General features: G+C 38.7%; 1 protein-coding gene across 13 annotated transcripts in view; it reads right to left on the bottom strand.

The window, feature by feature from the left end:
• The window catches only part of CYRIB (CYFIP related Rac1 interactor B), a 174,259-nt gene that overhangs the window by 76,983 nt on the left and 83,805 nt on the right, over positions 1–13,471 (bottom strand). For 2 of the 13 annotated variants that reach the window (XM_050801614.1, XM_050801612.1), the window contains exon 3: positions 6,950–7,010. The exons of 10 other annotated variants lie outside the window; for them this stretch is intronic. The gene's annotated coding sequence lies outside the window, so the exon portion shown is untranslated. Of the gene's footprint in view, positions 1–6,909; positions 7,011–13,471 lie in introns of all 13 variants that reach the window. One more of the 13 variants, XM_050801613.1, reaches the window with a different exon arrangement.

Below are 13,471 nucleotides of genomic sequence, written 5' to 3'. Positions count from 1 at the left end.
TAGCCACATGGGATCTAATGGGTTCAACAGACAAGACATCAATACTCAACTATAAATATATCATATCAGATAGGCTCATTTCTCAAAAGAGCTCATAATTCTCCAGTAGAACTCTATTTTTCCTAACATTAAGTTTCACAGAGATAATTAAGTAGAAATCATTCAGTATTTTCAGATTTTGACTTTATTTCCTAGACTTAAACTTCTTAGTTTAAATGATTTTCAACATAGTCACCCACAAACAGAATGAGTGCCATAACTGTACTTCAACTGCTATGTGACAGACTTCCGTATCATCAGTAATTTTTACCTAGGTATTTCAGACTGGAAAAGATAAACGAAATACAATTTTAAGATAAATTCTGAAACCATTAACTCATAACATCCTCGATGTTTTACTTTCTGCTACCCTACTCATTCGTTAATTTAACACCTTACAAAAACCTGTACATTTTAGAAATTTCCCCTTTCCCCTTTCATTTGATTTCCACCAAATGTAGGAGCACTTATATATTCTAGATTTTATTGTTTAGTTTAGTATTTGTAGTATCTAGGAATTTATTTCATCTACAGATAGATTTCTTATAACAAGAGACAATTTTTAGTCATTTGGGAAGTAGACCTTGCTTCCTTGAATTAACAGAAAAAATATTAAAGTGCAAGAATAGGAAGAAAATTGTAAGTACTAAAACTACAAAAATGGAGAAAAATGTTGATCTATGCTAAATGATGTATGAGAAAGTACTGATCACTGAAGTGAACAGATCAATATTAATTTTAGCCATCTTTCAGTCTTCTTCCTAATGTACCTTTTACTCAGACATGAGTCTTATCTATTTTAAAACAAGTTAAATTGTATATAGCAATCATTTGTCACCTTCGCAGTCCATATTGGAGAAGGACTGTTAACGCTTTTCAGAATTTGAGATTCATAATTTACTTATCTTTCCTCTACACTATTAAAAACTGAAACTAAAACAGGAAGGTTTTCTTCTTCCCTAACTTCTTGATAATAACAGCTATTATTCAGATATACATTAACAGCCATTATTTAAGTGTCCTCTCCTATGTTAGGCTATTCAGTGAAAAGTTTTGGGCAACCAGATATTCACATGGTTTGAAAGTATCACCAAACCGAGACCTTTTACAAGGTCTCACTCTCTCGCCTAGACTGGAGTGCAGTGGCACGATCACAGTTCACAGCAGCCTTAATTTCCCAGGATCACACCACCACTCTTGGTTAATTTTTGTATTTTTTTTGTAGAGACAAGGTTTCAGCATGTTGCCCAGGCTGGTTGACACCATCTTAATTGAGGGATAAAACTTAGTATTACCAAAAATGTGACAGACATTATATGCCTGAAGATGTAAGGCAATGGGATGTATTCATCATTACCCTATGTAATAAAACTTGTCGGGTATATATAACCTGATTCTATTTATCAGGAAACAAAGCAGACAAATTTTGATTATGAAATATTTTCTATCAGAGAGCTTGCCTGGATGAAAATGAGCAGGTGTGAAGATTAAAAAAAGAAGAGGAGTTCAGTTTTGGACATGTTAAATTTAAGAGGCTTATGAGCCACCAATCTGAAGATGTTGAGAAGGCAATGACAGATACAGAAGTACAGAGTTCAGGGAAGAGGTCAGATCAGAAATACTTAATCTACACCCCAGGACTTCGTATCCAAAGACCAAAGACACTTGAAATGGTTCACAGTGGCAACAGTAAGAGACCAGTGGCCACAGTGCACTAACCACACTGTTATGGTAACATAATCTGGGCAGTATTTTCTTGCTGCTCAGCTGCCTCTGGTTATTGCTGATTTTGTGAACCTGGATTCCCACTCTCTCCCATCAATTCTGTAACCTACCTGTCATCATCCCAATTAATTCTTTTCATATCCAAATTACCTAGTCAGGTTCTGCTATTTGCAACTGAGGACTCGTTAATGAATTATAAAGAATATTCTGGTCTCAAATAGAAAATTAACTGTAATTCCCTTCCCAATTTAAAGCCATTCCTACAAACAAGCAGAATTTATGTTACAAATACAACTCTGAAGTATAAATACAGATAATAAAGATATTCAAAAATTAAAGATTTGTATAGATCAGTTTTTTGAGATATTTAAGAGGTCCAGGGTAATTAAAAAGAAAACTTTAAGTTTCAAAACACAAAATTTGAACATTAATATAAAAGTAGAATATCCAGAAAAGATGACAAAACACCAAGATCATTTAAAAAATATCAAATAAAGGCTGATCACGGTGGCTGACACCTGTAATCCCAGCACTTTGGGAGGTCGAGGCGAGCGGATCACGAGGTCAGGAGATCAAGACCATCCTCACTAACATGGTGAAACCCCGTCTCTACTAAAAATACAAAAAAAAAAAAATTAGCCGGGCGTGGTGGCAGGCGCCTGTAGTCCCAGCTACTCTGGAGGCTGAGGCAGGAGAATGGTGTGAACCCCGGAGGCGGAGCTTGCAGTGAGCCAAGATCGTTCCACTGCACTCCAGCCTGGGCGACAGAGCGAAACTCTGTCTCAAAATAACATAACATAACATAACATAAATAAAATAAATAAAATAACATAACATAAATAACATAACATAAAATAACAACATAAAATAACATAAAATAAAAAATAAAATAACATAACATAACATAAAATAACATAACATAACAAAATAACATAAAATAACATAAAATAACATAACTTAACATAAAATAACATAACAAAATAACATAACATAAAATAACATAAGATAACATAAAATAAAATAAAATAAAACAGAGAACTAAAAAAATTTTTGAGAATATTAGAACACAAGACTGACACTGGTTTTTACAAAGTGTTCTCTCTGTAATAAGATGCTTTATTTTAGCCGGGTGCGGTGGCTCACGCCTGTAATCCCAGCACTTTGGGAGGCTGAGGCGGGCGGATCACGAGGTCAGGAGATCAACACCAGCCTGACGAACACGGTGAAACCCCATCTCAACTAAAAGTACAAAAAATTAGCCAGGCATGGTGGCGAGCGCCTGAGGCAGGAGAATGGCATGAACCCGGGAGGCAGAGCTTGCAGTGAGCCGAGATTGCACCACTGCACTCCAGCCTGGGCGACAGACAGAGTGAGACTCCATCTCAAAAAAAAAAAAAGATGCTTTATTTTGTTTCATACATTCCAAACTACTCCTACTGAGAACAGTAATGAAAAAATTCTCCAGCCGGGTGCGGTGGCTCACACCTGTAATCCCAGCACTTTGGGAGGCCAAGGTGGGCGGATCACCTGAGGTCGGGAGTTCGAGACCAGCCTAACCAGCAGGGAGAAATCCCGTCTCCACTAAAAAACAAACAAAAAAAACCAAACAAACAAACAAAAAAAAATTAGCAGGGCGTGGTGGCACATGCCTGTAATCCCAGCTACTCGGGAGGCTGAGGCAGAAGAATCGCTTGAACCTGGAAGGCGGAGGTTGCAGTGAGCCGGTATCGCACCATTGCACTCCAGTCTGGGCAACAAGAGTGAAACTCTGTCTCAAAAAAAAGAAAAAGAAAAAAATCTCCACCTAAGTCTACATTTATGTATGTATGTATGTATGTTTGAGACAGTTTCGCTCTTGTCACCCAGGCTGGAGTGCAATGGCACGATCTTGGCTCAATGCAACTTCTGCCTCCCAGGTTCAAGCGATTCTCATGCCTCAGCCTCCTGAGTAGCTGGGATTACAGGCGCCCATCACCACGCCCAGCTAATTTTTGTATTTTTAGTAGAGACGGAGTTTCACTACATAGGCCTGGCTGATCTCAAACTCCTGGCCTCAGGTGATCCACCCACCTAAGCCTCCCAAAGTGCTAGGATTACAGGTGTGAGCCACTGCACCCAGCCAAGTCTACCTTTAGTCTCTTATTTCATACACTTTCCTTACACATGTCAGTAAAACTACTTTTCATTCTTTCTGAAAACTTTTCACATTTCAAATCAAAAGTAGAATTTTTGGCTATAATAAAGATTAAACATTTCTTACATCCTTAGTAGTACACCATTTATGTACTAAACTCCTTACCTCTATTTAGTATTTTTAAGGAATACATTCTGAAGAAGTAAAACATGAAAAAGAGTAAAAACACTTAATAGGAAATATTTGCTTTGAGGAAGAAAAAAGTACTAATATATGTGAATATCTAGTATATACCATGCATTCTGCTATAGACGATAATTTTTTTTTGTAAAACACTGCAAAACCGGTGATGTTCCATTTTACAAAAAGTAAATGAGGAAAATGAATTTCAAATACTGGTTTAGGCCAGCTGCAGTAGCTTGCGCCTGTATCCCCAATACTGCAAGGCTGAGGCAGGAGGACCGCTTGAGCCTAGAAATTTGAGACCAGCCTGGGCAACAGCAAGATTCTATCTCTACCAAAAATAAAAATAAAAAAAATTAGCCAGGCATGGTTCTACATGTCTGCTGTCCCAGCTACTCATGAGGTTGAGATGGGAGGACTACTTGAGACCAGGCAAGACTGCAGGGAGCTATGATCACGCCACCACACTGCAGCCTGAGCAATAGAGTGAGACCTGCCTCAAAAAGAAAAGGCAGCGGCGGGGAGGGGGTTACTTACCTCACATCAGTGCTAGTAAGAGGTCAGTGTCAATAAGGGGTAGATTTGTTTCCGGAACAGATCTGCCTATTCCAAAGTTGATGCCACTTTATTCACAACAAAATGCCTCCATGAGCACATTCTTCTAAAAATTCATTCTCATTATTTTTTTTTATTAGAAAAACAACTGTAACCATTACACTGAACAAGCTGAATCTGTGGGATGTAACTATAAAAAGCAATTTTTTTGTCCACGACTAGCCTTTAAAGTTACTCTGTAGCCATAGTTAATGTCCCTGAACTTTCATTCAGGCTAATGATCATGACTTTGGTCACTCCCAAGTTATAAAAACAATCTGACTTTTAAAACTGAAAGATCCAGCTGGGCATAGTGGCTCACACCTGTAATCCCAACAATCTGGGAGGCTGAGGCAGAGGATCACTTAATCCCAGGAGCTGGAGACCAGCCTGGGCAACACAGGGAGAACCTGTCTCTACAAAAAAAATTTAAAAAAAAATAAAAAATTAGCCAGATGCGGTGGTGCATGTCTATAGTCCCAGTTACTTAGGAGGCTGACGTGGGAGGATGGCTCAGGCCTGAGAAGTCGAGGCTGCAATGACTGAAAGATCCTTAGTGTAATCGTCAAATTTTTCTCATTTGAAGTTAGTTTCTCTGCTTTCCCAGCTCAGCCCTACATAGTACAAGAGCATTATGCTTTTACCCCTCTCCTTTCCACCTTGTTAACCCTGGGTGGGGCAATTATGTGCTATCAGAGAGCTTAGACATCTTCATGACTCAAAATATGTTCAGGCCGGGCGTGGGGGCTCACGGTTGTAATCCCAGCACTTTGGGAGGCCAAAGCTGATGGATCACCTGAGGTCAGGAGTTCTCGACCAGCCTGGCCAACATGGTGAAAACCCGCCTCTACTAAAAAATACAAAAATTAGCCAGGCATGGTGGTGTACACCTGTAGTTCCAGCTACTCAGGAGGCTGAGGCACAAGAACTGCTTAAACCAGGGAGGTTGCAGTGAGCCAAGGTCATGCCACTGCAGTCCAGCCTGGGTGACAGAGCGAGACTCCGTCCCAAAAATAATCATAATCATAATCATAAAGTTTAAAGCTGATTTTTTTCAGGAATGCTTTCAGGGGTTCCTTGAAAGTTGGGAGCTCTCACTCCCAATTCCTGTAATGAATCTCCTCTGGGAATCCAGCCTCCATCCTGTCCCCCTTATACTCTACTCTTTTGTTTGGGTTTTCCCTTATGTGGTCTCACTTCTCTCAGGTAGCCCTCATGTGATCTATGGGAAACAGATATCTTAGTCCAAAAAACTTTGAGAGGACTGGCAGTCCATCCACACAGCAACCTTGCTTTCTTTTGCTGTGCTGCCAAAGCATAGTCTCTCTTTCACCCTTGAAAAGTTCCAGGTATGAGTTAGAGAGACATCAATTCACTGTGTCCCCCAAATTGCAGAAGTTACATATTAAGACCCCCAAGCGGTCACTATAAAGCCCTTCTATCTTTACTGGAGGGGCAGTACTTCCCATCCCTCCCACAAAGATGAGGGAAAGAGGTTAGGAAAGACTCCTAGAATACCAACAACTGGGTTAAAAAACTTTTCCAATTTCCAACATGTGTCAAAAACTCTGTTCCAATTTCCAACTTTCTGAATGAAACCTTTTACACCAACACATGGATAGGTATTAGAAGTCACAAGATCCATTTTCTGGCTCTCTTTTGAACACCCGCAGGGTGTCCTTAAAACTCACTTTAGAAATGTGCATCTGTTGACTTAGGGTCAAACTCAGAATACAAGAGTTCTACCCATTTTAACACCTTATTTCATATTTTGTATTTTCTAAATTTTCCATGAAAAGTAGGAAGAAAATAAAAATCCTCAACCTTACCACTCAGCCACTGTTAACACTTTCCTTTTATGCCACTTAAAAATTTAAGTTTATATTTCTTAAAACTTTATACAATAACACTTGATTTATATAATTTCATCAAGCAATCCAGTTTATCACCTAATTTAAGCACATTACCTTTTTTAAGCATCAAATTTCCACTGAACTAGTGTGTTGCTCTTCTAAAATTTGTCTCACTGTGCCACTCTGAAGTCCAAACCCTTTAATGGCTCCCTACCACCAGAAATTAAACTTCAATCTTTTAAAAAGGAAGTGTAATCTATACAGTCTCCTAGGCTGCTACATCTCTAAATATGATTTTGAACCATGTATGCACCATATAAAATCATGCTACAAGAAAAATGCAGGTGTCAGAGGAGTTCCTAATAATGGGATGTGACCTACACTAGCAGGAGAGAAATATTTCAGAATTTGTGAATTCGACCTTGTAACCCTTCAATGAAGCTGGATCCTGAGATATTTTCAACAGGAACTGGGACCAAATTCTGAAATGCAAAAGAACAAAGGTGGTTATTCCTTTATTAGCATAGAACTAAGCTTGCAGTGTGGATCAAACCTCATATGATTGCAAATAAAATTCTGTATCACTACACATGTATCTACTAGCTCCACAGTCATTATCACCAACTGCCAAAAAGTTAATCCAATACTCAAGAGCAGATTTATAGAAACTTTAAATGTCAAAACTGGATTTGGGAATTAATTTTGTTACAAGTTCTACACATAATGTGTTCCATTCATAGAGCACACATTTAAAAATTTGTCTTAGAGCCCAGTGCAGTGGCTCATGTTTATAATCCCAGCACTTTGGGAGGCCGAGATGGGCGGATCATTTGAGATTAGGAGTCTGAGACCAGGCTAGCCAACATGGTAAAACCCTGTCTCTACTAAAAATACAAAAACAAATTAGCCAAGTATGGTGGTGTGTGCCTGTAATCCCAGCTACTCGGGAGGCTGAGGCAGAAGAATCTCTTGAACCCGGGAGGTGGAGGTTGCAGTGAGCTGAGATCGTGCCACTGTACTCCATCCTGGGCAACAGCAAGACTCTGCCTCCAAAAAACAAAACAACAACAACAACAAAGTTTTAAAGTCATCTTTTACGAGATGAAGTGAGAAGTAAATTCCATTTAAACATGCTACCAAGAAAAATGCACTCATAGTTCTTAGCTCAAAGAGGCTTCGGTCTGCTGAGAAGTTTAAGTCAGTAAAAATGCACAGAATTACAAAAGTCCCTGCAGAAAGAAAAATAATCAGTTCTCTCTTAAAGCTGACAATAAATGTATTCACTCAAAAAGTACACAAGAACAATGAGTGTAGGCAAATACTGATGTGTCTCTATGAAAAAATGTGGAGAATATGTGTGTGTACTCATCAAACATATATATGCATAAAGATGCCTGGAAAGATGGTCACCAAAACAGTGACTACTAGATGGTGATTTTTGCTTCTTTCTTTTACTACTCTATATTGTTTCATTTTTTTTAATAAATATGAGCATGTGTTTACAAAAATTTTCATTATTAAAATACAGTATGAAAGCTACAGTAATCAAGCCATGTGGTGGTACTAGCAGAATGATAGATCAATGAAACAGACATAAAAGTCTACAGATAAACCCAAACGTTTGTGGTCAACTGATTACCAACTAAGATATCAAAGGCAATTCAGTAGAGGAAAGGACAGTCTTTTCAAAAATGGTATGGAGACTACTGGATAACCACATGCAAATAGTAACTTACACCATAAAGTTAACTAAAAATGGATCATAAACCTAAATGTAAGGACCAAAACTAGAAAACTTTTAGAAGAAAACACAAGAGTAAATCTCATAATCTTTGGTTAGGCAAAGATTTCTTAGATATGACACACACTGCCACCATTCTTAACAGAAAAAAAAAAAAAAAAAAGATTTAAACTAGAGTCTACCAAGTCAAAACCCTTACGCCTCAAAAGACACTATTAACAGCCAATAGCATCAATTATTCAAGAGGCAGACGCAGGAGGATTACTTGAGCCCTGAGTTTGAGTCTAGCCTGGGCAACACAGCAAGACCTCGACTCTGAACCCCATCTCTTAAGAAGAAGAAGAAAAAAGATACTATTAAGAAAACAAAAGGACAAGTCACAGATTGAGAGAAAATACTTGCAAATAATGTATCTGACAAAGGACCTGGATACAAAATATATAAAGAACTCTTACAACTCGGTAAGAAGACAACCCAATTAAAAATGGTCAAAAAGACCTGACAGACATTTCACCAAACAGATGGAAAAAGTGGCTTGGTGGCACATGCCTGTAGTCCCAGCACTTTGGGAGGCTGAAGCAGGAGGATCACAGGAGCCCAGGAGTTCTAGGCTGCAGCAAGGTGTGATTATGCCACTATACTCCAGCCTGAGTGACAAAGTAAAATCCTTACTTAAAAAAAAAAGAAAAAAGAAAAGAAGAAAATGGCTTGAAAAGATGCTCAACATCATTAGTCATTAGGGAAACTCAAACCACAATGTATATTACTTCTCACCCAGTAGAATAATTATAATTAAAAAGATAATGACAAGTATTGGGAAGATTTAGAGAAACTGAAATCCTCATACACTACTCATAGGACGTAAAATCGCACCGACAGTCTGGTTTTGGCAGTTTCTTGAAAAATTATATAAGTTTTCCATATGACGCAATAATTCTGTTCCTAGGCATCTATGCAAAAGAAAACATATGTCCACACATATCTGCATACAAATGTTCACAGCAGCATTATTTATAACAGCCAAAAACTGTGAACCATCCAAATGCCCATCAACTGGTAATGAATAAACAAAATGTGGCATATCCACAGAATGGAATACTACTCAGCAATAGAAAGGAACAAATTACTGATACACTCAACATGCATGAACCGTAAATTAAATGAAAGAAGTCAGACACAAAAGATACTGTGTCCAGGAAAGAATGTCCAGGAAAGAATCATCAAGCAAAAGTGAGAGAGTGAGAGAGTGAGGGGGAGAGTGTAAGAGGGAGAGAGGGAGAGACAGGAGAGGGAAGGAGAGGGACAGGGACAGGGACAGGGACAGGGACAGGGAGAAGAAGAGGGAGAGGGAGAAGGGATTGGGTAAGAGCTAGAAGACAGGAAAGTGGTTGCCTGGGGCTGGGGGTAGTATGAAAGACGAATACGATTTCAAGGGATCTTACTGGGTTAACAGACAATATCCTAGACTATGGTAATGGTTGCAAAGCTGAATAAATTTACTAATAATCACTAAATTGTGCATTTGAAATGGGTGAATTTTATGGTGTATAAAGTATACCTCAATAAAATTATTTTTAAAAAGATGATGAAAAAAAGTTAGTACATAATTATGTTTACTGAAGGAATGATTAGGTTTTTCTAGATGCCAAAGTCAAAAACCAGTGAGAAAACAAAACATTTTAAACGAAAACATAAAATAGCATACCAAAATGGCACACATGCCACTTATCCCCATTATCAATACTATAAGTGATTTTTACTTTCTACCTTTTAGTGGAGTACTTCTAAGGGTCATGAGAGTACATATTTTTTTTTTTTTTGAGACAGAGTCTCGCTCTGTCGCCCACGCTGGAGCGCAGTGGCCGGATCTCAGCTCACTGCAAGCTCCACCTCCCGGGTTCATGTCATTCTCCTGCCTCAGCCTCCCGAATAGCTGGGACTACAGGCGCCCGCCACCTCGCCTGGCTAGTTTTTTGTATTTTTTTAGTAGAGACGGGGTTTCACCGTGTTAGCCAGGATGGTCTCGACCTCTTGACCTTGTGATCCGCCTGTCTCGGCCTCCCAAAGTGCTGGGATTACAGGCTTGAGCCACCGCGCCCAGCCTAGAGTACATATTTTTTATCTGATTAACCACTGGCTCTACATCTTTACCAAGAAAGACTGAGGTGTAAAAACAAGGTCGCCTATTTCTTCCATATTAATTATGCCCCCCCCAATATACAGAATCATAATGGGAATAGAAGTATGTATATTATATATGTATATTCCTACACTAGAAACTAAAAAATAAAGCAGAGTTATCCAAAGCCATCTCTAGAACTTTCTTTGGATAGAAATCCAGCAAAATCATATCTAAAGAGAGGAGTCTTGAAGGCAAGTAGTGAGTGAATAGTTCCTGGCAGTCTCCTTTCCACTATTCTCAAGTAACTCATGAAATGGTGACTTACAGTTTATATTTTACAGAAGATGAGGGAAACGATATATCTAAAGATTAGGTACAGGAATTTGCTACAAGACTTTATGTGCAATGTAACCTAGATACAGTGGTTAAAACTACCTAGAATAAATTGTCTTAGGGTACTGGTACCTGTTTAGCCATACTTTATGACTTAGGACAGTTTCCATAACACAGTTAACCAGTTATGCTTTCAAAAACAAAACTGGCCAGCTGCGGTGGCTCACGTGTGCAATCCCAACACTTTGGGAGGCCAAGGCGGGTGGATCATGAGGTCAGGAGTTCAAGACCAGCCTGACCAATATGGTGAAACCCCATCACTACTAAAAATACAAAAATAAGCCAGGCTTGGTGGTGCACGCCTGTAATCCCAGCTACTCAGGAGGCTGAGGCAGGAGAAACACTTGAACCCGGGAGGTGGAGCTTGCAGTGAGTCACTGCACTCCAGCCTGAGCAACAGAGTAAGACTTTGTCTCAAAAAACAAATAAACAAAACTGTTCATTCATCTCTTACTTATGAGACCCTATCAAGATCCTAGAAGGGATCTGAGAGACAAGGGGCAGTGAAAGAATTTCACAAAAAGTTCCACTTGCAGATCTCAACTAGAAAGAATTGTGAAGTGCTTACATTTTTTTAAATTTTTTAAAAAAATTATTTAAATCCATAGGCTACCTTCCTACCCAAACTAGGCATACTGAAAATGGTTTAAAAACTTTAATTTTAATAAAACACTGTTTTTAAAAGTTGCTTATAAGGCATGAACAATGAAAATATGCTAAAACTAGGTTCTTAAAAGACACACATTTAATACGTTAATAGACTACTAAGAGGTCAGTGCCACATACCAAAGACTGAAAACCGGCCAGTTGTCACCATCGCACATACCATAATGGAACTTTGGCACACCCATTTCAAAAGGTTGCCAATCAGGCTACATATTTTGACTACTGCTTCAACATACTGTTCTATAAATAGAAAGACAAAGCTTTAGTTTAACCACATTCACATTTTAATACAGGAAGTTCCAATTATCAAAAAGACTCCAAAATGCATCATCCCTCATTTTCAGGGATCCACCTGCTTTTACCCACTGGCAACTGAGAACTAGCTCCATAGCTAGAAGATTGTTTTAAGTTTCCAAGTCTCTAAATTCATGTATGCTTTAATCCAAATGAATGGAATAAATGAAGCTAGCTTCTCCATACTTTTAGAAAAAACTCGGTAAATATATTTACTAAATACCAGGACACATTTAGTATTTAACATTTAAATCAAAATAAATTCAAACATAACAAATAATCTTCAGCAAGTTAGCTTTCAAAATAACATTTTTAGAAGACTTGTTTACAGAAAATAACTGGAAGGGTGGATCATTTATAAGATGCTAATAAATAAAATGGAGTCCTACTCCCCTAAAAAAAAAAACACAAAGAAAAATTGTGAATTTGAATATTCCCTTCACTAACTATGCTTACCTCTCATCTACCTAAATCTATGCTGTCCCTTTATATAAAGGGAAAGAAGCCTCCCTGAAAATGTGCTTAATTAACATCTTTTAGTTTGCTGGAATTTGCCAGAATTTAAAGTAGAGAACTGTGGTTTGATATAAAGAAAGCAAACTAATCTCACACCTTGCATCCTAAGGTGTTTTCTCATATTTCACTTAAATTCAATGTCCCTGAAATTCTTAAAACTCTGTGATCTCTTTCAAATTGAAAGATGTCTGCACATGCCAGTCATTACTTTTTGAGTAAATGTTATTAAAGTGACCAACTTTTCTTTGAGGAAATTAATCTCAAATTTCCACCAAGGTCATTACATATAACTTTTCCCTCAAAAACAGATCAAAAAATGAACAGCACCAACAATAATAATACGTGTTGTGTTCTTATCATATGCCAGGAACTTTTTTTTTTGAGACAGAGTCTCCCTCTGTCCCCCAGGCTGGAATGCAGTGGCATGATCTTGGCTCACTGCAACCTCCACCTCCCAGATTCCAGTGATTCTTGTGCCTCAGCCTCCCAAGTAGCTGGGATTACAGGCGAGCACCACCATATCCAGCTAATCTTTGTATTTTAAGTAGAGACAAGGTTTCACCATGTCGACCAGGCTGGTCACAAACTCCTGGCCTCAAGTGATTTGTCCACCTCAGCCTCCCAAAGTGCTGGGATTGCAGGCGTGAGTCAGTGTGCCTGGCACTTTTTTAAATGTCAGATTTAATGAAGTATAATTTAGATATGTTAGGAAATAATTCTTCATACGTATCTTTCATTTTTATTTTTGGAGACGGAGTTTCACTCTTGTTGCTCAGGCTGGAGTGCAGTGGCATGAACTCGACTCATCGCAACCTCTGCCTCCTAGGTTCAAGCGATTCTCCTGCCTCAGCCTCCTGAGTAGCTGGGATTACAGGCACTCGCCACTTCACCCAGCTAATTTTTTGCATTTTCAGTAGAGACAGGGTTTCACCATGTAGGGCAGGCTGCTTCATAGGTATCTCTTTTGCATACAGTACAGGCAGAGGTACCAGCTGCCCTTTGCTCTAGAGAGTGTCTTTTCAAGAATGTTTGTAGAGTGAACAGCCTTGAGAAATAAAGATAGTATCTCCTTCTGGAGCAAGGGACAAGCATGCTTACCGTCTGTTCAGTATAATAAATATAATGTATCCCTCCAGAGCAAAGGGCAGGCATGCTTATTGCTCATTAGAAAAGATTTGGGTTCCCTTAACTCAGGGCTCCTCTCCAACAAG

The sequence above is a fragment of the Macaca thibetana genome, chromosome 8 (genome assembly GCF_024542745.1).
Source record: "Macaca thibetana thibetana isolate TM-01 chromosome 8, ASM2454274v1, whole genome shotgun sequence".
In the NCBI taxonomy this organism is placed as follows: domain Eukaryota; kingdom Metazoa; phylum Chordata; class Mammalia; order Primates; family Cercopithecidae; genus Macaca; species Macaca thibetana.
Note: the sequence above shows the minus strand (reverse complement) of the source record. Positions and strands in the feature narration are given on the sequence as shown.